General features: G+C 39.8%; 1 protein-coding gene and 1 pseudogene across 2 annotated transcripts in view; both read left to right on the top strand.

The window, feature by feature from the left end:
* Window positions 1-24,038, top strand: part of Armh4 (armadillo like helical domain containing 4) — a 109,470-nt gene that overhangs the window by 72,997 nt on the left and 12,435 nt on the right. The window lies entirely within an intron of this gene.
* LOC110309567 (large ribosomal subunit protein eL24 pseudogene) lies at window positions 3,552-4,042 on the top strand (annotated as a pseudogene).

The raw sequence follows: 24,038 nt of genomic DNA on the forward strand, positions 1-24,038 counted from the left end.
TATAAAGACAGAGATAAGACACGATTTTTGTAAAACTGTGAAATTCTGTATGTATGATTATGGCATTGTTCATAGTTCAGAACCTAGTATTTCTTATAACAATGAAGACTGTCAATTCTCTGTGGCCAATTTTTTCTTTTTGGTTAAGTTTTTCCTTTTTGTTTTTTGCTTTTAATCTCTTACCACTGACATTTTCTGCTCGGTTGATCAAGAAGTCCAGTGGGTTGATATTCTTATGTATAAAAACCAAAGGGTTAATAAAAGGTTAAAACATTTTCAAGCTGTATTCCAGTGATTTCTTTCTTCTTGCTCAATGTTGTCATTTCTTGCATGATTTTTCCCGCTTTTCCTTCTCCATCTTATATGTCACATGCCACACAAACTTCACCTCTTGCATGGCTTCTCGAATTCTCTGTATGCATGCTTTTCTTTCTTTCTGTTCTACTTATTTTCCTTGTGTTATTTTGGAATTGTCGTTCCCTTCGAATACTGTGCCCTGCTATTAGAAAAAGTGCTAAATTCTCCCCCGAAGCAGATAGGCATAAAGTGCTGGCTTTCAAGGTGAACCCTGAGTCACATGAAGGACAGGGAGCAACTATTGGTCAGTACATCAGGGTGACCATCATCACCACACAGAGCCTGCTTTCCTTTTAGACATCCTCCTGGAAACTGCGTTCCAGTCACCTCCTTGGAAACCACGCCACTCATGAAAGAGCACAATTCTGTAATGCTGCTTCATCTGTGATTAAGTCCACCACCTCTCCTTGATGATGTTTTCAGGAAGGAAGAAAGTGTAAGTTAGGAAAATTCACATAGATACTCAGCAGGTGACAACATCAAAGATGTGATTGTCTTTGAGAACGGAAGCTTGAGTTCTTTTTGTTATAACTCTTAGAGCGAATCTAATGTCACTGCCACATCTCTTGGGAGGTATACTCTGGAATAGCATATATCAGTTCCCTTCTGCGGTATGCTCTGGCAGTTAAATTGGTAGCTTGACTGTCTTTCTCCTCATCATACTCTGGGCTGTGACAGTTTTCCTCTTCTGCCTAGGGACTGGTTCCAGGGTCTACCTAATTCTGCTTCATTCCTAAGCATGTCCCCCAACGTCCTCTCCCCTTGTTTTTGTTTTCTTTTTGTTTTATTTTGAGACAGAGTCCCACATAATAGCCCAACCTAGACTTGAGCTCATTATGTAACCCAGGCTAGCCTTGAACTCATGTTGTTCCTACCTCTCCAGCTTCATGAGTGCCGGGATTTTAAATGTGTAATGCCATCCTCAACCCTTGGGTTCTGTTCTCTTGACATCTATGCACATCCTCCCACTCACCTAGCCTTTCTGTGTGCTTTCCTAACTGAGTGATTTACCTGGCTTTTGTCTTGTCACCTTGGGTCCCTAAAGTCTTTCCCCAAATTTACCCAAGGCCCCAGTTACTGCATCTTATGCCACCTTAGTTCTTTTGCCTCAGGGTCCAATTTGGGAGCTGAGCTAAGCAAGATTACACATTAATCTTAGAAGGCAAATAGCTCATGTGGGAAGTCTGTGCAGTTCAGGATGAAGAGCTCAGGCTCTGAGTCAGGCAGTCTCTGGGCTTACATTCTAGCTCTGCACAAGGCAAGGTATGTGATCTTGAACAAATCAGTTAACCACTGTTGCTCCAGTGCTCATATTTTCACATGGATATAATGGTTGAACCAACCTATGCTATATAAAGAGTAATTAAGTCCATTAAGGTGAAGTCCTTAGATCATTATGTTTGTGGCAAGTGCCATGCGTAGCACCATGTATTGACTATTACTAATATATGAATACCCACATTCTGAGTCTGCTGGAGAACAAAAGGATGGATTTGATTCATGCTTATCTAAGGGGACACACACCATGAGAAATTTTAATCTCAAGATGTGCTCTAATTTAGATGAACATGTGAACATATCAGAATCAGCATTTTTTAAAACTCTATTTGACTGACTCACTGGTGTCTGAGCAAGAGTTGCTATGAGAAAGCCTCTTTTCCTTGGGCTCTTCACTTCTCAGTGTGCTCACGATTAGATTCCTATGATGCAGGGAAATCTGGGTCTTGAGGCTTAGAGAGAAGAATGAAGGAGAGAGAAGTTCCCTCCAGCCTTGTGTTCTGTGCGTCCCATATTGCTAGAGAGCAGCTCCAAGCACCCAGTGAAGCTGCCATAGTGACTGACCAAGGCAACTAATTTTAGACTTTACCTTCATTCTACTAAGTGCACAAAATTGGCCAATTTTTATTGTTATGTGGAATAGCTGTCAGGATTAGCGTTTTTTTTTAATCTAGACTTCTGGATTTATTAAAATAATATAATAAAATAATTTTTAAATGAGGAAAATTATGTAAAGAAATGGATTTGTTCATTGTAACATATGATTTTTCCCTTAGGTCCTAATTTTCTGAGACTTCATTACTTTAGGATAAATACTCTAATATAATGCTTGAGATTGAAGCAAAGTTTTTTGGTTTTTGGTTTTTTGGGGTTTTTTTTTATCTTTTTTTAGTACTTCAAAATGTGTTTCCAGGATGTTTGGATCTCCAAACTGTGCATGAGAATGTACTTCATCTACTATACAAAGGATATTTATTTAAAGATTTACAGATTTATGATATGTGCATGAGTGAACTCATACATGAAATTAAGGTGAACATAATACCTTGATCGTGGGTAGTTGATTTTTTGTTTAGAATGTCTATTCTGAAGTGTGTAAGCTGTTAGCATTCTGTAGATGATTTAAGAAAAGAATGGATATCTAATTCATTCCTTGTGGTAGAGTGAAGTATTAAGGTACAACAGGACCAGACAAGGACCTGAGGAAAAGAAGGTCCAGCAACAGGCTCAAAGTGGGATCCAGCTCAAGGGGAGGTCCCATGGCCTGAAGCTATTACTATTACTGAAGCTATGGAACGCTCACAAAAAGGAATCTATCGTGACTGACCTCTGAAAGACCCAACAAGCAGCTGAAAGAGTCAGATGCAGATATTTGCACCCAACCAGTGGACAGAAGCTGCTGACCCCTGTAGTCGAATTAGGGAAAAGCTGGAAGAAGCTGAAGAGGACGGTGACCCTGTAGGAGGACCAGCAGTCTCAATTAACCTGGACCCCAGAGATCTCTCAGATACTCGACTACCAACCAGGCAGCATACACCAGCTGATATGAGGCCCCCAACACATATACAGCAGAGGACTGCCCTTCGGGGTTCAGTCAGAGATCATGCACCTAACCCTCAAGAGACTGGAGGCCCCAGGGAGCTTAGAGGTCAGGTGGGATGGGGGTGGGGTCATCCACGTGGAGATGAGTTGGGTGGGGAGGAGGTGTGGGATGTGGAGCAGTCGGAGAATGGATGGGGAGGGGTAGGGAATGGAATATGGAGTGTAAAAAATGAATTACAAATAAAATAAAATAAAATAAAATAATAATAATAATAATAATTTGTTAGCACTGGAGGCCCATGAGAATTTTGATCTTGTAAAAAGAATTTATCTATATATTTCTCAAATTTAAGAAAGAATAAATTAGATCTATCACCATGAAGGTCGAGCTGTGCAGTTTCAGTGGATACAATATCTACCCAGGACATGGGCAGCGCTATGTGCTATGCCAGAACCAACGGGGAAAGTTTTCCAGTTTCTTAATGCAAAATGTGAGTCCGCATTCCTTTCCAAAAGGAATCCTCGGCTAGTAAACTGGACTGTCCTCTACAGAAGAAAACACAAGAAAGGACAGTCGGAAGAAATCCAAAAGAAAAGAACCTGCGGTGCAGTCAAATTCCAGCGAGCCATCACTGGTGTGTCTCTTGCTGATATAATGGCCAAGAGGGATCAGAAGCAGAAGTTAGGAAAGCCCAGCGAGAGCAGGCTATCCGGGCTGACAAGGAAGCACAAAAGGCTAAGCAGGCATCAAAGAAGACAGCCATGGCTGCTGCCAAGGCCCCCACAAAGGCATCACCTAAAAAAAGATTGTGAAGCCTGTGAAGCTGTGAAGGTCTCTGCTTCCAGATTTGGTGGGAAACGCTAATGTGGTAGATGAGAGTTTGAAATAAAGATCCGTCTTTAGAGAGAGAGAGAGAGAGAGAGAGAGAGAGAGAGAGAGAGAGAGAATAAATTAAATGACAGTTCATAAACAGACTCTGAAAACCAGTTCTGTGGGGCACTGTTAAAGCTACAGCCCCCTGGGTTGTAGCTCGGAGCTGCTGAGTATAACCTGTACATCTGTATTTTTGCCAAGTTGCTCAAGTAATGCAGTTAAGTTTGTTTTCCATGCTCTTTCTCATCTTCACCTTCAAAATTGAGATAATGGTACATGTCCATTTCCTACTGTCCAAAGGAGTGATGAGAATTAATGAGGCAATTTACATAAGTGATCTTGGAGGAAAATCACAATTTCAGTGTAATCATCAAGGGCAGAATTGAAGTAGACTCACTCAACATATGGATTGCTCCCTAGGCATGAGAGGTAATTCAGCACTGGAGTGGGGCAGTGAGGGTATTCTACAGCTGTAACCAGGCTGCCCTGGAACTCGCTGTGTACCAGAAGATGACCTTGATTCTCCTGATATTCAGCCTCTACACTCTAAATATGTGCCATTGCTCTCGACTTCCCATGTCATTTCTGAGATATTCAAATTAGTCCATTCTACCGTGTTTCTTTTTCACTGAGGAAAACAAGCTATTTCTCAATAGAGAATAGGTTATATCCTAAAAGCTGACTTGAACTGCAAAGAGCACACCAGTTAGAAAGCATGGTGGTTATGGTGGTTTGAGGCTTGGCCTATTAAAAAGGAACAGTATTAGGAGGTGTGACATTGTTAGAGTGTGTGCCCAGTACAGATGAGAGCCTCCTCCTGACTGCCTAGGGATCAGAATGCAGAACTCCCAGCCCCTCCTCCAACACCATGTCTGCCTACATGCAGCCATGCTTCTTGTCGTGATGGTAATGGACTGAATCGATAAAATTGTAAGTCCACCCCAATTAAATGTTTTCCTTTTATAAGAGCTGCTTGGTCATGGTGTCTCTTCACAACAATAAAACCCTAACTACAACTACTGTAGATCATGGTGTACCATATGTACCCTATTGGTCCTTACGCTACTTTATCTTGTTGTTATGTCTGGGATCATCAGAGTTATGAGAGGAGGGTGGAGAAGGGAAATACTCCATGATGTACACAGTCTTTTTTTTTTTTTTTTGCTTCCCACTTGTGATGGGCCCCCTTTTCTCCATCATCTCTGCAATGCTGTCATACCTCTAGTTTCTTCATCCCATCATGCTTTACAGGTCTGGGTGTGTTTACTGATTAATGATAGCATTGTGACTGAGGGGTTCTTAGAAATGAGTTAAATATTGCATGTATTTTGGATCCCAATGTCATCTGTTTTGTTTCGGTACATGGTTCAACCCAATTCTTTTTGTCTCAGGATCTTAGTGAGCCATAGTTATCTGTTCTAGGAGACTACTTTATGGACCTTCTTTTAGATAACAAGGAATTCATGGGAAAGATCTTTTACTTACAAAAATTCTTTGCCAATCCAGGTGTGCAGATACATTCCTGAGGTTCTATCTACTGGGGAGGTTGGTGGGAGAAGGATTGCCTGAGCTTTGGGCTCAAATTTATTATTAAAAGGAAAGAAACAACTTCTCTATAAGTTGTTTTTAAAACCAGGCATTAAATTTTCACAAACTGTTGTAAATGCAACATACCTGCATATCTGATTATCTTCAGAATAATTAGATCTGAATAACTCAGGCAAGTAAGTCTTTCACTCTTTTGTTTATTTTAGTTAAAAGTGAATTGGTTCTCTGGAAGCTGGGATGTGTTCGTAGAAAAGATTACTGTGAGGCAACACCTGGAAAAAAGAAGAGCGCCCCCTACTGGAGCAGAGGACCCACGTTTGTAAAAGTGTCAGCTGCAGCCCAGGTCACAGTAATCAAGAGCTTTCCTCTCACTTAGATAAAACTAGTGCTATACTACAGTAAAGGGTTCCAGGACAAGCCAGAAGGAAGCAGAGTTAGAGAGATTATTAGTATTTAGACAGAGTCATATAGGAAAAAGGCAGAGCACTGAGACATGGGTCATGGTGAGGGAGGCAGCGCTAGGTGTCTTTATAATGCCACTATGGCTTTATATGTTGTATGGTTCATAAATGTGTGGTGTGGTAGATTTAAAGGGGAAAAAAAACCTTAAATTTTAAGTGTAGTTCACAAATTAAGTAAATTACAGGACCTGGTTTTCCTCTTTATCAAAAGAATTTTCTTTTGGAAATGAAATGATGGGTTATATTATGGGTCACTGTTCTGTTTCGATTTAGGGATGAGAGTGCTGTTTGTGGTGTGGGAGTTTCCAGGTTCTTGGCACATTATTCAAGAATCCAATAAAGGCATGCACAGACTGTAACATAGCAAGACTACTTTCCCCAAAGCACAGTGATAGTGCAGGCCAGAAAGAAGATGCTGTCATGAAGGACAGCAGGCTGCAGGAGCCAGGATGCTCCTGAACCCTGAGGCTTCTTTATGTATTCTAAAGGATGGTGGAATTGGCTATTATGCACATATGTGAATGGTTCCCTGTGTTGATTGACAGTTTTTAAGATGTATAACTTCTCTAGTGTGCATAGCCTTTCCATAATGAATCCAGTTCTCAATGTATGCATACCCAGTTATGCGTATAAGATTCTTAATAGGCGATTCCCCCTCAAAGTTTCCTTGGAAAGCACATTTTTCTCATTTTATATGCACCAAAACTAGTTCAGACTGGAGCAGCCCCCTTAGCCTTCTATCCAGATATAAGTGAATTGAATTAAATAGAAAGTTGATGGTCTCTATAGAGAGAAAAAATGTATTCTACTGTTCAGGGAAGGGTGTGCATGCAGCCTGTTGCAGATAGATATCTTCCATTGTTAACAGGTTGCTAGGTACACAGCTCAGAGAGAGGTTTGTGTGTGTCTAGTTCATTCAGGTAAAGGTCTTAAGTCTGTCAAGTGTATTATCAGAAGAGAGAGCTATAAATAGCCCAAGGCAAATGGAATCCTAGGTGGCCAAACTATCCTGATGTTTTCCACTCTCAGGAGGAGAAATAGCATGGAAAAGTCAAGACTACAAACATTCTAGCCCTGAATTAACATGGTTCACTTGTTTTTAACATCTTTGTTTTCAGTGTTTTTAGACAAACCACAAGTTATCTCTATAGGCAATTTTGGCTTGACCCATTGTGTTGAATTTTCTTGACAAAAGCGAACTATATATTTCTCTCTTCTCATGCTCCCCTTCCCCCTAAATCTATCTAAGCTGCCTCAAAAGAAAGACCAGAAAGAAGTGAACTGAGGTGTATCAGACTAAACTAAAGCATCAACTAAGAATTTCCCAGGGAGCCATGCTACTGATTTAGAATACATAGAACATTATGATGGTGACCCATTCCATAGTAAGCTATGAACTTATTAACAGAGGTTAAGGCAAAGAAAATGCCAAAAGACAAAAATGATGAGGATCCCATCAGGTAATTTTGAAACAGTATTCTGTGGCCATCGTGATTAATTAATAACAATAGTGGCCTTCATCCAAAGTTAAATGGGCAGTTTCTGGGCCAATGGCCTTGTAGAAGTACTTTCTGTATGAGATTGTAGTTGTCTCCTTGGAAACCTGTAGCTCTGGTAAAGCCACATGCTTAGTTACCATCAGACAGTCTTTATTGGAAGAACTGTTTCTTGATGACTTCATTTTGGTTATGACAACTTTTATCCTTTTTTCTGATCTGAGTGGAAAAGCTCAGAGACTGTTTCCATATGGTTGACTGTGAGTTATTGAGCCATTGCTCATGAGAAGACTCTTCTGCTGGCTGGAATGGACTTGCACTAGATCATTCCATTTTGTCATTGTCTGAGAGTCATCCAGGGAGGCATCAGTATTGCACAGATGTGATGACCCCCGTATCTGCGAGGGGGAAACAGTAAGGGTGAAAATGGAGACAGAAGGTAGAGTGTGTGTGAAGTTGTGAGGTCAGCTTTGCTCACAGAAGAACTCAAATCACATAGGGTTGTGTGAGGCAAGAAGTAATATAGACTTTGGTTTAAGGGCAACAAGCTTTGAAGGGATTTTAAGCAGAAGGTAATTATATCAAATTGCCTTGGGGAAAGATGGTTTGGAAGGAAATGAGAATGTATCTGTAGTACGAGGGATGGCTGATTGTAGCCTGGTTAGGAAGCAAGTATGACAGAAATCAATGCCAGGAAAGGATGCTCAGGATATATTTTCCAGTGCCCATTGGGGATCATTTTCTTTCTGTGAATAACTAGGTCTTGCATTTCAGTGTATTAACTTACAATGGTGTGCATTAAAAATTTGGAAGAGGCCAAGTGGGATGCCACACACCTTTTATCCCAGCACTTGGAAGATGGAGGCAGTTGGATCTCTATGAGTTCAAGGCCAACCTGGTCAACACAATGAGATCTGGGCCAATCAGTAATACATAGAAAAACTCTGACTTCAACATAACAACAACAACAATAAGTAATAATAGTGGTAATAACAGCAGTTGGGAGCATCTTTCTGAGAGTTGGGATGTTCCCAAGAGTAGAATTCCTTATTGAAGTCTACTCCAAATCTCTGCATTAAATATAAACACATAAATCTTGGAAAACTTCCCTGAACACTGTCTCACAGGGGAAGTATCTGTTATTTGTTTAGCTTCTTAATGCATATTTGTAACTTGCCACATTGTTAATGGCCTTTCGACTTCTACATTATGAAAAAATAGTTATTATTAATAATGTAGATAGTTATATTGCCAATTAAATGAAAAGTTTCTATCTGCTCCATCTTAAAATGATTCGGGATTTGTTTGCAACAAGGTAAAAACAGATTTATTTTGGCACATGGGTGACTGACTTTAGGACCACTCACAGCTGGACAACTCAAAAATGTATGTGGAAATGAATTTCAGGGACAATCAGATTTTATTTCTAGTGCCTAATCCATGCTCAGAGCTTTGGGATTTAATTATGTCTGCTTTAAAATAAATGAGAAAGAGAATTCAATTTCCTTTGAACCTAACTGCAGTGTTAATTTCAACTCATAGATGTATAAGGCTTTATAATATTTTCTAACACACTACCTGCTACTGTTAGATTCTCAGTAAATATTGGCTACATTGTAGAACTCTGCTAATTGTATTGAAGTATATCAAATTATAAACCTAACTCAATTTCTGAATAAATACCCCCCAATGAATTGAAAGCAGGGTCATGAAGAGATATTCAATTATGATAGCATGGTAGATACTATATGTGTTTCACACAGAAGAGATTTTAAAAATAGAAAAGAAGAATCAGGCATATAGCATTGCTAGCTCACTGCCTTTTGCCTGGAATTGACTCTTGATGGCACTTATAATCCCAGAGAAAAAACTCAAACGGGATCCTTTCAGTTAGAGGACCTCTGTACCCTAGACAGGCTGAACTGTCTGGCATTTGTTCTGGGAGAGGACAGCAGGTACCTGGGAATTGAGGCAGGATGCATTGAGCTGGTGTTCATGGAATATGTGATCTGTTCTAGCCCTCTTGGTGGCACCTTCTTGGCACAAAGAATGCTACAGATCAGCCTTTACTCCATTTTTCAACATTTTCATACTTTCTTTCACTTAAAACAATAATTTCTAGGTTCACCTAGAGTGTAACATGTAAATATAGTGCATTTTTTATGGCTGGATAAGATGTCACTGCATCTCATCTGTTAGTTGATAGACTTTAGAGTTGTTTATTTATTTGGATATTTGAATGGCTGGTGTTAATATTTATGATGAAGCATTTGTCAAAGGACATGTTCTCTTCACTGTTAGGTATATACCTATAACAGTGAATTATAAGTTATGTGATCGTTTTATGATCAGTTTTTGGGGAGCAAGCAGGTTGTTCCCTATATCTTCATCAACACTTGTCATTTTCTTTTGTTTTTAAGCAGGGTTCCTTGTTTAAGCTCGTTGTGAGTGAGGTAGCATCTCACTTTGGCTTTGATTTGTTTTCTTCTGATAACTAATGGCACTCAGCTTATTTTATATGCTTGTTGGATGTTTGTATGAATGCTACTAGATGAAGGGTTGGGCCTTGAAAATATTATGCTAAGCAGAAGGAGACAAAGTGTTGTTTACTTTTTAAGACCATTTATAGGTCATGTTCTGAATTATAACAGTCAAAAAGCAGCTTAGTAGGTCCTGGGGATGGTGCAGAGAAGAGCTCTTATGGAAAGATTTGCTAAAAGTATTTTCGAATTCATTAGAGGTAGTGTTTGCATAACATTGCAAATGTGTTGACTGTTGTTTAAGTGGCACTTTAAAACTCATTTTTGTTACAATGTCATCTTAGTAAAAACGTACCTAGTTTGAAGTCAAACCTAAATCTCCAGTTTCTCTAGTAGGGTGGGCTGAGTGACTAACTGGATTCTCTGCTAGTTGTAGAGAAATACTGCATAAGTCATGTTTTCAAAGCATATTGATCTTGATAATATGCATACATGATCTTGACAAGAAATCTCTTGTTTCGAGAAGAGGCAATGTTATGCAAAAAAGAAGACAGACATAGTGTTTTATACTATACAAGTCCACATTCTGGACATGTAAGAGTCAGAAGGCAGCATAGTAGGTCCTTGGGATGGCACAGAGAGGGTACAGAGATGGTTCAAGCAATCTCACTAGCAAGTGATACATGGTGGATTTTGGGGGACAGTCAACCAAAAACAGCAACTGGATTGAAGAGAATTTAAAACAGCACATAATCAAGAGGCCTGGCTTTGGGCTGGTGTAGGGCATGGAGCAGAGCTGGAGCTCCTGAGAACAGAAAATGTTCTGGAGAGTTGGAGGTGGTGACCGGAGTGTGGGAGCGTGGCCTAGCCCTGGGAGAGTTGGCCGGTTCATTTTTTAATATTTACCGCAACGGGGTCCCTCCAGGTGCACTCTTAGGTTGGTGGTCCAGTCCCCAGAGTTCTGGGGAAGGGAGGGGTCTGGCCATTTGACACTGTTGCTCCCCCCATGGGAGGAGCAACAAACTCTCTTTCAGTCCCTTCTCCAACTCTTCTATCAGGGACCCTGCACTCAGTCCACCAGTTGACTGTGAGCATCTGCCTCTGTATCTGTCAGGCTCTGGCAGAGCCTCTCAGGAGACAGTCATATCAGGCTCCAGTCAGCAAGCACTTCCCAGCATCTGCAATAGCGTCCTTTTTAAAACATGGGACATAAGTCTCCTCAACACAGACACAAACATGATGTGCAACCATGTTTGTAGATATGTCCGATTATAATGATCATTCACAGTGCATATGAATGCTGACTAATCAAATTGTACAGGTTAACAAAAGGCTTTTCCATATAGTCAATTTTACAAATGAGGCTTCATGTACTGCACTGTGTGGAAGATCTCCAGACTTACTTATCTTGCACTACTCTGAGTTTCTCCCATTGAACCATCAATGCACAGACATTCTTGAGCAAATATTTGCCTTAATTTCTGTTGGGAGTACACCCCGGCATTGCTTAGTACAGTAGAGAGAGAAGCCTTGTGAAAGGCTAAGTGGGACTTAAGGAAAACAAACCCTGAAGCAACCCTTAAACCCACTTTGGCACTCATTCAGCACTCTGCTGCTAATTGATTTCACCTGTCAGCAAAGCAACAGGAAAGTGGGAGCCTCTAGATGAGAGCCAGTGGTAAATGAGGTCTCCAGAAAGTGCCCGGTTCACCACAGTCCCTGGGTCCAGACCATGGCTTTTGTCAGTGAAACCTGGAATTTGTAAAAAGAAGAGGGGTGCTGTGTGGCTCTATCATAAAGCTCTACCACTCTACATAGCAACTGAGCATGAGAAGACCTGTGCTCAGCAGCAGCAGGGCTCATGGCTGTTTACTCTCACTAAAGTTGCAGCATGTGTGGGAATGGTGAATTTCACAACATTGACTGTTATGCAGCTCACACAACCTTGCCTCCAGTGGACTTTTGGAAACAGAAAACTTTCTATTAAAAACAGCAGGTTCTAGCATCCCACTTACTGGGAATATATCTAAAGGAAATGAAATCAGCATAGCAGCAGATGCTCAATTCCTATGTTTGCCATGGCACTATTCATGCCAGTGAGTATTTGAGGTCACTGAGATACCCAGCAATGCCACTGAATAAAAATCATGACTATGTGCAGAGCAGAAGGCTACGTGGCTTTAAAAGGAGGAAATCCTTTAATTTGTGGCTACTGGATGGATCTAAAGATATTTATATTCAATGAGATAAGCCAGAGCCAGAAGGACATGTGATGATCTAGAAATAAACTGAGAGGTGCAGAGCACGGAATGGTGCTTACCAGAGTCTAGAAAGCATAGGAGAAAGAGAGATGAAAGAGAGAGAAGAGGTCAGACAACAAATTGTAGTTACAGAAGAAAAATGAGGTCTAGTGTCACAAGCACAGTAGGACAGAAAAATTATACATTAAAACATATGTGTGTGTGTCACAACACAATTACTATGAAGTTACTCTATATTTTGTGAAAGTTTAGAAGAGTTCTAAGCTTCCCAGCACAAAGCCATAAGTATTGAAGGAGTGGAAAATGGTAATCACCATGATTTGATCATCATGCATTGTCCGTCAATATCAAATAGCTATGTCTTGTCCCACTGGTACACGCAATCATTGCATGTTCATAGAAGTAAAGAAATAAAAATGTGAAGGATAAATAGTTTCTGTTTTTAAGCACTGGATTGGAGAGAGAACAGGTAATTAAAATGTGAGGAGAAACCTTGGAGAGGCAAGAAGTTCTGAGCCCTGAGTATGGCCTCGGCGATGCTGAGTGAAGGATCTGGAACCACAGTGGTCGGTAGTGTTTCAGGAAGCCACAGGCAGAAAGCAGTGATGCTTCATCACTTAGTTGTGGAGGGTGGACACTGATCAATTGTTTTCTTCTCTCATAAATGGTGAGAAGTAAGGTCGATGCCTACTTTAGGTTAGGGACATCTCCTTTATTTGGGTACCATATATTTCTATATGTTTGAAGCTTATGACTACCTTCTCATCATAGAAGTTGTGACAATATGACACATAATTTTTCAGTATCAGCACAGTTATTATTAACTGGCCCTGGCAGATACTAAGTTGATTTTTGGACCAAACTTCTGCAATCGTCTTGTGCTCAGTAAATTAAGATATTTTTAATGTTACTTGAAAGTCAAGATTAGGTTATCTGGCCTCTCTGTGCCCTTCTCTGTAAATATCAGTTCAGAGCCTTCAGAATTAATTGCTTCCTGAACACACAGTTGCTTCTCACTTAGCCCTGTGCAAAGAAGTGGGTCATCCTGCTTATTGGAATCTTGCTGCTCTGTTATTATATGAAGAACAGTTGATTATAGGTGGGGTTTTCATGACCTTAAGGCAGGTCAACTTAGGATCTCTACAGGCTAAATTCACAAAAACTCGATGATGTTTTTTTTTCTTTTTTTAAACACACATTTAATACTTCAAATGTGGTAAGTTTTCTCCTTCTTAAGAGAGTGTATGTAACGTGAGAAAGAGCTTAGTTTCTCAAGTCAGAACGACACTTAGGACTAAGCAACAAGTAGAAGAACAAACTGCTTTTCATTCATTTTTTGACAGAGGAGAAACACTCTGAAATTTATGTGTACATACTTTAATAAAACAAAGGGCTGTGTATGATATTTATTTTTTAATTTTGGTCAAATATATACTTCTCTTTCTCTTGATTTAAGTAAAAAACTTAAGTCTTGTTATCACTGAAAAATTACTGATAAATATTTCATTAAAGAGGCTACATTTATGATCCTTTTAAGATGGAATGTGAGTTAAATGGACCCTGCTGTGAAGTATGCTTGTGTAGGAAAGTTATATTTTACAAATCCAGACCTGAAATTTTTCAGGTAGAATTTCCTTTAGAGGAAGGAAGATGCCTCTCCCCTGAGCTTGGTCAGTTTGCCCCCACTCACGTTCTTTCTCCTTGTGCTCACATTAATATTTTTGTTATATTGAACCAAGTGGGTAAAATTGATATGGCAAAAGGCCAACCTACCTTGATGGCAGAGGAATTTGAGGACTGTCCAGTTAGAGTTCTCCCTGAGAGCAGTTATAGAGGTGGCAACTGTATTGAGAAAGTAACAGAGTGGATTGTTTCTGGGCTTCTTGCTGCTAAGGATTCTCAGACAATCTGCATATAACGTGAAAAGGGAAGCTGAGGGATTCACTTGGCAGGGTAGACAGAACAATAGCTGCCTTAAAGACACCATCCCATCCACCAGATGCCTGGAGCCTGACTGTTGCCTCTTGTGGCAAAGGAGACAGCAGATAAGATTGAGTTACATTGGGAAAATTTTCACAAGATTGTTATAAAGATATGGTGAGGGCCAAAGAGAGAAGAAATTGACAATGGGGCAAAGTGAGAGGTTATGACACTCACATTGGAACTGGTAGGCCTACTGAGGCCTGATGCAGGTGGGCCTAGTGAGGCCTGATGCAGGTGGGCCTATCCAGACAATGAAGGATGAAAGTACTGAGTTCTAGAGAATTCCTCCTGATAGGCAGTCTATGAGCTGGTAATTTGGCTATGTGTACCTTTAGATTGAAAATACTGGCTTCTCTTGGATCTCGAGTCTTCAGGCCTTTGGTCTGAAACTGTACAAGTGACTACCATGGCTCCCAGGCCTTTGGGTTGGATCAGTAAGCAATCCACCACTGTTCTTGGTTCTTAGTATCTATAATCTTGTGAGCCAATTCCTTTTGAGCACACACATTCTGCTCCCCCCGCCCCGGCCCCGACACTTTGAACTCTAGCATAATCTTAACCATTTTTTGGTTATTTTATTTTATTTATTTATTTATTTATTTATTTATTTATTTATTTTGGTTTTTCGAGACAGGGTTTCTCTGTGTAGCCCTGGCTGTCCTGGCACTCACTTTGTAGACCAGGCTGGCCTCGAACTCAGAAATCCGCCTGCCTCTGCCTCCCGAGTGCTGGGATTAAAGGCGTGCGCCACCACGCCCGGCTCTGGTTATTTTTCATTAGTTATTTTCTTTATTTACATTTCAAATGCTATCCCCTTTCCTTGTTTCCCCTCAAAAAAAAAAAAAATCCCTGTCCCATCCCCCCTCCTCCTGCTCATTAACTCACCCACTCCCAGTTTCCTGTCCTGGCATTTCCATACACTGGAGCATAGAGCCTTCTCAAGACCAAGGGCCTCTCCTCTCATTGATGCCCCACAAGGCCATCCTCTTCTACATATGCAGATGGAGCCTTGAGTTCATCTGTGTGTACTCTTTGGTTGGTGATTTAGTCCCTGGAAGCTCTGGGGGTACTGGGTGGTACATATTGTTGTTCCTCCTATGGGGCTACAAACACCTTCAGCAACTTGGGTCCTTTATCTAGCTACTCCATTGGGGACCCTGTGCTCAGTCCAATAGATGGTTGTGAGCATCCACTTCTGTATTTTCAGACACTTGCAGAGCCTCTCAGAAAACAGCTATATTAGGCTCCTGTCAGCAAGCACTTGATGACATCCACAATAGTGTCTGGATTTGGTGATTGTATATGGGATGGTTCCCCAAGAGGGACAGTCACTGGATGGTCTTTCCTTCATTATCTGCTCCAAACTTTGTCTCTGTATCTCCTTCCATGGTTATTTTGATCCTCCATCTATGAAAGACTGAAGTATCCACTCTGTGGTCCTTTTTCTTCTTGAGCTTCATGTGGTCTGTGGATTGTATCTTGGGTATTCTGAACTTCTGGGCAAATATTCATTTACCAGAGAGTGCATACCACGTATATTTTTTTGTGTTTGGGTTTCCTCACTCAGGATGATATCCTCCAGATCCATCCATTTGCCAAAGGAACTTCATGAACTCATTGTTTTTAATAGCTGTATAGTACTCCTTTGTGTAAATGTACCACATTTTCTGTATCCATTCTTCTGTTAAAGGACATCTGGGTTCTTTCCAGCTTTTGACTATTATAAATAAGGCTGCTATGAACATAGTGGAGCATGTGTCCTTATTACATGTTGGAGCATCTTCTGGGTATATGCTCAGGAGTGCTATAGCTGGGTCCTCTGGTAGTACTATGTCCGATTTTCTGAGGAACCACCAGACTGATTTCCAGAGTAGTTGTACTGTCACCAGCAATAGAAGACTGTTCCTCTTTCTACACATCCTTGACAGCATCTGCTGTCACCTGAGTTTTGATTTTAGCCATTCTGACTGGTGGAATCTCAGGGTTGTTTTGATTTGCATTTCCCTAATGACTAAGGATGTTGAACGTTTCTTTAGGTGCTTCTTAGCCATTCAGTATTCCTCAAATGAGAATTCTTTCTTTAGCTCTGTATCCTATTTTTAATAGGGTTATTTGGTTCTCTGGAGTCTAACTTCTTGAGTTCTTTGTATAAATTGGATATTAGTCCTCTATCAGATGTAGGGTTGGTAAAGATCTTTTCCCAATCTGTTGGTTGCCATCTTGTCCTATTGACAGTGTCCTTTGCCTTACAGAAGCCTTGCAATTTTAGGAGGTCCCATCTATCAATTCTTGATCTTAGAGCATAAGCTATTGGTGTTCTGTTCAGTAAATTTTCCCCTGTGCTGATGCATTGAAGGTTCTTCCCCACTTTCCTTTCTATTAGATTCAGTGTGTCTGGTTTTGGACTTGAGCTTAGTACAAGGAGATAAAAATGGGTCGATTTACATTCTTCTACATGCTAACCACTAGTTGAACCAGCATCATTTGTTGAAAATGCTGTCAGTTTTCCACTAGATGGTTTTAGCTTCTTTGTCAAAGATCAAGTGACCATAGGTGCGTAGGTTCATTTCTGGGTCTTCAATTCTATTCCATTGATCTACCTGCCTGTCACTATACTAATACCATGCAGTTTTTAATCACAATTGTGCTGTAGTACAGCTTGAGGTCAGGGATGGTGATTTCCCCAGAAGTTCTTTTATTGTTGAGAATAGTTTTCACTATCCTGGGATTTTGTTATTCCAGATTAATCTGCAAATTAATTCTAACTCTATGAACTAATTTGGAATTTTGATGTGGACTGAATTGAATCTGTAAATTGCTTTGGGCAAGATGGCCATTTTTACTATATTAATCCTGCCAATCCATTAGCATGGGTGGTCTTTCGATCTTCTGAGTTCTTTGATTTATTTTTTCAGAGACTTGAATTTTTTGTCATGCAGATCTTTTACTTGCTTAGTTAGAGTCACCCAAAGATATTTTATATTATTTGTGACTATTGTGAAGGGTATTGTTCCCCAATTTCTCTTTCAGCCTGTTTATCCTTTGAGTAGAGAAAGGCCACTGATTTGTTCGAGTTAGTTTTATATTAAGCTACTTTGCTTAAGTTGTTCATCAGGTTTAGGAGTCTTGTGGTTGAAATTTTTGGGTCACTTAAGTATACTATTACATCATCTACAAATAGTGATATTTTGACTTCTTCCTTTCCAATTTGTATCCCTTTGATCTCCTTTTGTTATCTAATTGTTCTGACTAGGACTTCAAGTCCTATATTGAACAGAGAATGGATAGCCTTGTCTAGTCCATGGTTTTGGTGGGATTGCTTCATGTTTGTCTCTGTTTAGTTTGATGTTATCTACTGGTTTTCTGTATATTGCTTTTACTATGTTTAGGTATGGGCCTTGAATTCCTGATCTTTCCAAGACTTTTATCATGAAGGGGTGTTGGATTATGTCAAATGCTTTCTCGGCATCTAATGAAATGATCATGTGTTGAGGTAAATCTCCGCCCAAATATGCCCCGGCAATGAAAACACAACATAATTAATATGATTACATGCTGTGGGCCTAGATTGGGCAAATCTACCACTACACTACCATCTTCAACATCTTTGAGACCCCTTAGAACTTTCAGTTTCTCCAGGCCATGTGCTTCTGCTCTGCTTTTCTTCTTCTTCATTTTCCTCCTCTGCATCCTCTCCCTATTCCATTTTCTCACTCTTCTCTCCCCCTCCACCATCTGCTCCACATTCCCTTTTATCTGCCCAATCATCAGCTCTTCTTAGTTTACAAATTAAGGTGGGAAACAGGTTTACAGGAAATCACCTGAGTGCTGACTCATTCCTTGTTCACAGCCACTCACAGGAGAATGGAATTAATATCAAATATAATTAGCCCCAGGGCTATCCACAACAGTCATGTTTTTTTTTCTTTGAGTTTATTTATAAATGGATTACCTTGATGATTTTCTCTGTATTGAACCATCCTAGCATCCCTGGGATGAAGCCTACTTGATCATGATGGAGAATCATTTTGATGTTTTTGGATTCAGTTGGGGACAATTTTATTGAGTATTTTGCATTGATATTCATAAGGGAAATTGGTCTAAAGTTCTCTTTCTTTGTTGGGTCCTTGTGTGGTTTAGGTATAAGAGTAATTGTGGCTTTGTAGAAAGAATTGGGTAGCGTTCCTTCGGTTTCTATTTTGTGGAATAATTTGAAGAGTATTGGTATTAGGTCTTCTTTGAAGATCTGATAGACCTCTGCATAAAATCTTCTGGTCCTGAGCTTTTATTGGTTGAGAGACTATTAATGACTACTTCTACTTCTTTAGGAGTAATGAGACTGTTCAGATCATTTTTCTAATCCAGATTTAACTTTGATATCAGGTATCTGTCTAGAAAATTGTTTATTTCATTCAGATTTTCCAGTTTTGTTGAATATAGGCTTTTGTAGTAGCATCTAATAATGTTTTGGATTTCCTCAGTTTCCATTGTTATATATCCCTTTTTATTTCTCATTTTGTTGATTTGGATACTGTCTCTGTGCCCTCTGGTTAGTTTGGCTAAGGATTTATCTATCTCGTTGATTTTCTCAAAGATTATCTTGTTTTCTCTGCATATGGTAATTGAGGGGTTTTGCTAGGTATAATAGCCTGAGCTGGCATTTGTGTTCTCTTATGGTCTGTATGACAGCTGCCCAGGATCTTCTGGCTTTTATAGTCTTTGGCAAGAAGTCTGGTGTAATTCTGATAAGTCTGCCTTTATATGTTACTTGACCTTTTCCCTTCCTGCTTTTAATATTCTTTCTTTATGTTGTGCATTTGGTGTTTTGATTATTATGTGACAGGAGGAATTTCTTTTCTGGTCCAGTGTATTTGGAGTTCTGTAGACTTCTTGTATGTTCATGCGCATCTCTTTCTTTAGGTTAGGGAAGTTTTCTTCTATAATTTTGTTGAAGATATTTACTAAGCTGGAAAGAACCCAGATGTCCCTCAACAGAGGAATGGATACAGAAATTATGGTACATTTACACAATGGAGTACTACTCAGCTATTAAAAAGAATGAATTTATGAAATTCCTAGCCAAATGGATGGACCCGGAGGGCATCATCTTGAGTGAGGTAACACAATCACAAAGGAACTCACACAATATGTATTCACTGATAAGTGGATATTAGCCCAAAACTTAGGATACCCAAGATATAAGATACAATTTGCTAAACGCATGAAATTCAAGAAGAATGAAGACCAAAATGTGGACACTTTCTATCTCTTGTATTCTGTTGGTGGTGCTCGCATCTTTGACTCCTGACCTCTTTCTTAGGTTTTCTATTTCCAGAGTTGTCTCCCTTTGTGATTTCTTCATTTCAACTTCCATTTTTAGATCCTGGATGGTTCTGTTCAATTCTTTCACCCGTTTGATTGGGTTTTCCTGTAATTCTTTAAGGGATTTTTGTTTTTTCTCTTTAAGGGCTTCTAGCTTTTTACCTGTGGTCTCCTGTATTTCTTTAAGGGAGTTATTTATGTCCTTCTTAAAGTCCTCTATTAGCATCATGAGATGTGATTTTTAAATCCAAATCTTGCTTTTCTGGTGTGTTGGGGTATCTAGGACTTTTTGCTGTGGGAGAACTGGGTTCTAATGATGTCATGTAGCCTTGGTTTCCATAGGTAAAATTCTTGCACTTGCTTTTGCCATCTGGTTATCTTTGGTGTTATTTGGTCTTGCTGTCTCTGGCTTGAGCTTGTCCCTCCTGTTGGCTTGTAAGCCTGGGTCAGCACTCCTGGGAGACCAGATCTCCCCTGGCAGGACCTGTGCACAGAGAGCTGAGGTACAGCCCCAGGTCCTGGGTGCAGATGGAGACAGGAAGGATCCTGCCCCAGCTGTTCCACACTCCTGAGGCCTGTGTGCTTCTGGCTGGTTCTACCTTAGACAGTCACCAGAGGGAAAATGGCAATCTCACCTCTGAGTCCTTAACCATTTTCTTGACTCATTTTCTGGAAACATGGTGGTGATTTACAGAATTTAATCTTCAGTGTGGATTTCTTTATATCTATATGCTGTCATTTGAATGTAAACTGTTCCCTATAAGCTTATATATTTGAACACTTGGTTATTTGAACACTTAGTCCCAGCTAGTGGAGTTGTTTGGAGAGGTTAGAGAACTTTTGGGAAGTGGAACCTAGCTGAAGTAAAGGGGTTAATGGAGGGTGGGTCTTAAGGGGACACACACTGGAGCACACACACACACACACACACACACATGCACACACACACACATCTCCCAGCACTACTTTCTGTCTGATCCCTGTTTCCTGGTCTGTTGAAAGGTGAGAATCCTCATTCTCCTATGCATTGCCCACAGTGGCAGACTGTCCCCTCTCAAACTGTGACCCAAAATAAATCATCCTCCTTAATTTGCTTCTTTAAGCTATTTTGTTACCCATCAGAAAAGGAACTGATTTACCATTCTTTTACCCACAACAAATACGTTCATTAACATTCTACCTTTCTCCTGGGAACCTGTATGTGTTTTTGTATTTTGTGCTGTTAGGTTTTTTTTTTTTGGGGGGGGGGGTGATAGTCTCCAGACTAAGAATCCTCAGCATTTTCACTCTGAGTTTTATGTTTCACTTCAGGATTTCTGCCTTTCGAGTAGTTGTTACCCAAAGGATCACTCAGGTCCTAAATCCCTCTAGGACCCACAAAGGAACAAGAGAATATATGGGTAAAATGAAACTATAAACTCTAGTTCAATCTGTGTGAATGAGAGCTATACAGGAAAGACATGAACACACCCACTCAATATTGGTCACTCTGGTTCCCTTCCTTAGAGAGAATAGGGGCAAAGATAAACAGGATAACACAGGATATACCGAGGGTAAGAGGCAGAGGCAGAAGGTGACACACATAAAGCAAGAATAAAAGGACATTTGTTAAAGAGTGTAGCCAAAAGGAGAAGATAAACAAGGAGTGAGCTAAGCCCCATCCCCATTTTGGGTATGCCCTATTCTCCAAAACTCATCAAAGCCTTTATTTGCACTCTGGTGGGGTTGCTCTAGTACACAGATCCTTTGTTATGGTGGCCTCTTGAACAGCTCTAGAACCAACATCAAACAAGACAAGTTCAACTAGCTCTTGACTATTACTCTGATATGAAAGAAACCTCTTTTCTTATCAGCTACCCAGCTTCTGGTATTTTAGTTATAGAATGAGAAAAAGGAACTGATAGTAACAGAAAATGGATATAGTCAGTGATGTTGAATGTATATCCATTTGCCATTCTCAGTAGAAATGTCTTTTCAGGTCTTTTGACCTTTTCCATTCATTGTTTTGTGATAGGGTCTCACTATGTAAGCCCAACTAGACTGCAATTTACTAAATAGACAGTGCTTGTCTTGAACTGATCCACCAGTCTCTGCCTTCTGAGTGCTGGGATTAAAGTAAGTGTTACTATTGCTCATTTTTAATTAGCGTATTTACCCTCTTGTTCTTGAGCCATGTGATTCTCATACAGTTTGGATATTGTTCCTTACTAGAGAGAACATTTTCAAATATTTTACTTGGTTTCATAGACTGTGACTTTGATTTCTGTGAAAAATAATAATTTTGATAGAGATCTCAGTGAGTCAACAGATTGTTTGGATTTCTCTGAACATTTCAAGAATATTAAAATTCTTCCAATCCAGGAAGACAGACATATTTCCATTCTTCTATGTCTTTGACTACTTTTATTCTGTAAAAATCATACATCCTTGGGAAAATCACTGATTATTTTAACCCACTTGTTCTGTTTCTATGGTAAATGGGATTGTTTTCCTCTTTTCTTTTCAGATAGTTTGCTGTTACATATCAATACTACAGATTTTCACAAGTTGATTTTGTATCTAGTAATTTTTCTCATTACAATTTAAGTTCTTACAGATTTTATATGTGTGTATGGATACATGCATGTTTATGTAGATGTGTTAGTGTGTCTTTGTATGTGTTTATGTGCATGTGGGTGTGTTTGTATATGCACACTTGTGCATTTCAGTCTCTCTATGTTGGATGTAATGGCACATTTTGGGGATTGGCTTTTTATAAGATTATGAATTTTAATTTACAATTTTCTATTTGATTTATTCCCAAATAAATGACCTTTTCTTTTTATTATCCAATTGTACTGTGTAGGACTTCAACTGCTTTGTTAAACAGAAGTGGCAACACTGGGCATCCTTGTATACCTGATCTTAAGACCCAGACCCTTCAGCTTTTCACCAGGAAGTGTGTCAGCTATATATGACCTTTATTCAAGCCTACTTTTTGTCTGAATACTTTTATGCCTACTTGAAGGAGACCAGTAGGCTTGTTATATTGTTGTGCTTTTGAATTTTCATTAAAAATTTTGAGACACAAACTTGAGTCAATGGGACTAGCATCTAGCTGTTATGAAAGGAACTGGTGAAGTGGAAAGCCTTCAGCTTCTGTGTTCCTCACAGCCAGCAATTTATCACCAACTTCAACTTGTAAAGGTTTACAGAGCCTGGCAGTGGTTTAAAAAAATGTGTTTTCCCACTAATTAAGAAGCACTCTAAAGTTATATATATATATAACTTGGAAAATCCTAAAACTAAAATACAAAGAATGAAACAAATACTCTCCTTAATTCTGCCTCTTGTTATTTAACTTGGTCTCTATTTTGATGTGCATTTCTCTGGCTACACAGAACATTTTTATTCTGGGGCTGGGGGAGAGCTAGCCCTGAGCCAAGCTCCTAGGCACACAGTCACAGTTCTCTAATAATTATTTGTCTTAAATAAAATTATTTTGAGGAGCTGGAGCTAGAGAAGATTTGCGTTCAATTCTCAGCACCTGCAGACAGCTTACCACCCTTTGTAGCTCTAGTCCTACGAGACCAGAAACCCCTTTCTGAGCTCCATGTGGGATACATGTGGCATACAGATATACAAACAGGCAGAACACACACACACACACACGTGTGTGTGTGTGTGAGTGTGTGTGTGTGTATACATATACATATATATGCTATTCCACCCAGAAGACTTTTCCTGAGATTCCTAATACCAGTATAGACCTATGTCTAACCCTTTTTAGACTTATATGTACCAAAATACCTATTTTCACGTCTCTCCAGAGCTGAACTGAGGTTTCTTTTCTTGAATCATAAAAATGATGAGTATTCTTTCAAATTATCTCTACACATTCAAACATCCTGATCTGAGATGCCTTTTTGCTCCCATCAGAGTTACGTTGTAAGGATATTACCTGGTGTGGGACTTGGTCTTAGCTGTTTCCTACTGCTGTGGTAAAACGTAACTTCAGGGAGAAAGGGTTTGTATGGCTCATAACTCCAGTTAGATTTCCTCAATGTAGGAAGTCAGGGCTGCAGCAACTTTAAGCTTCTAGTCACATCACATCCTCAGTCAAGAACAGAGTTAAAACATTCAAGTTACTTCAGGTCATCTTTATTCTTATACAACTCAGGATCCCCTTCTCAGAGAAAGCCACTATCCAGAGCAGGCAGATCTTCCTACATGGACAAGGGATCATCATTATTAGCTTAATGATAATCCCTTGCACATGTGCCCGCTGGCCAACCTAATCTAGACAATCCCTCACTGAGACTCACTTGCCTGGAGACTTTTGATTGTATCAAATTGGCAACTAAAACTAACCATCATGGGCCATTGAGATGAGGTGGCTCAGTGGGTAAAGGCACTTGCCACTAAGCCTAGTGACCTGAATTTGGTCCTTATGACCC

This window comes from Mus caroli, unplaced genomic scaffold (assembly GCF_978045245.1).
Source record: "Mus caroli unplaced genomic scaffold, Mus_caroli_1 scaffold_12, whole genome shotgun sequence".
Lineage (NCBI taxonomy): Eukaryota > Metazoa > Chordata > Mammalia > Rodentia > Muridae > Mus > Mus caroli.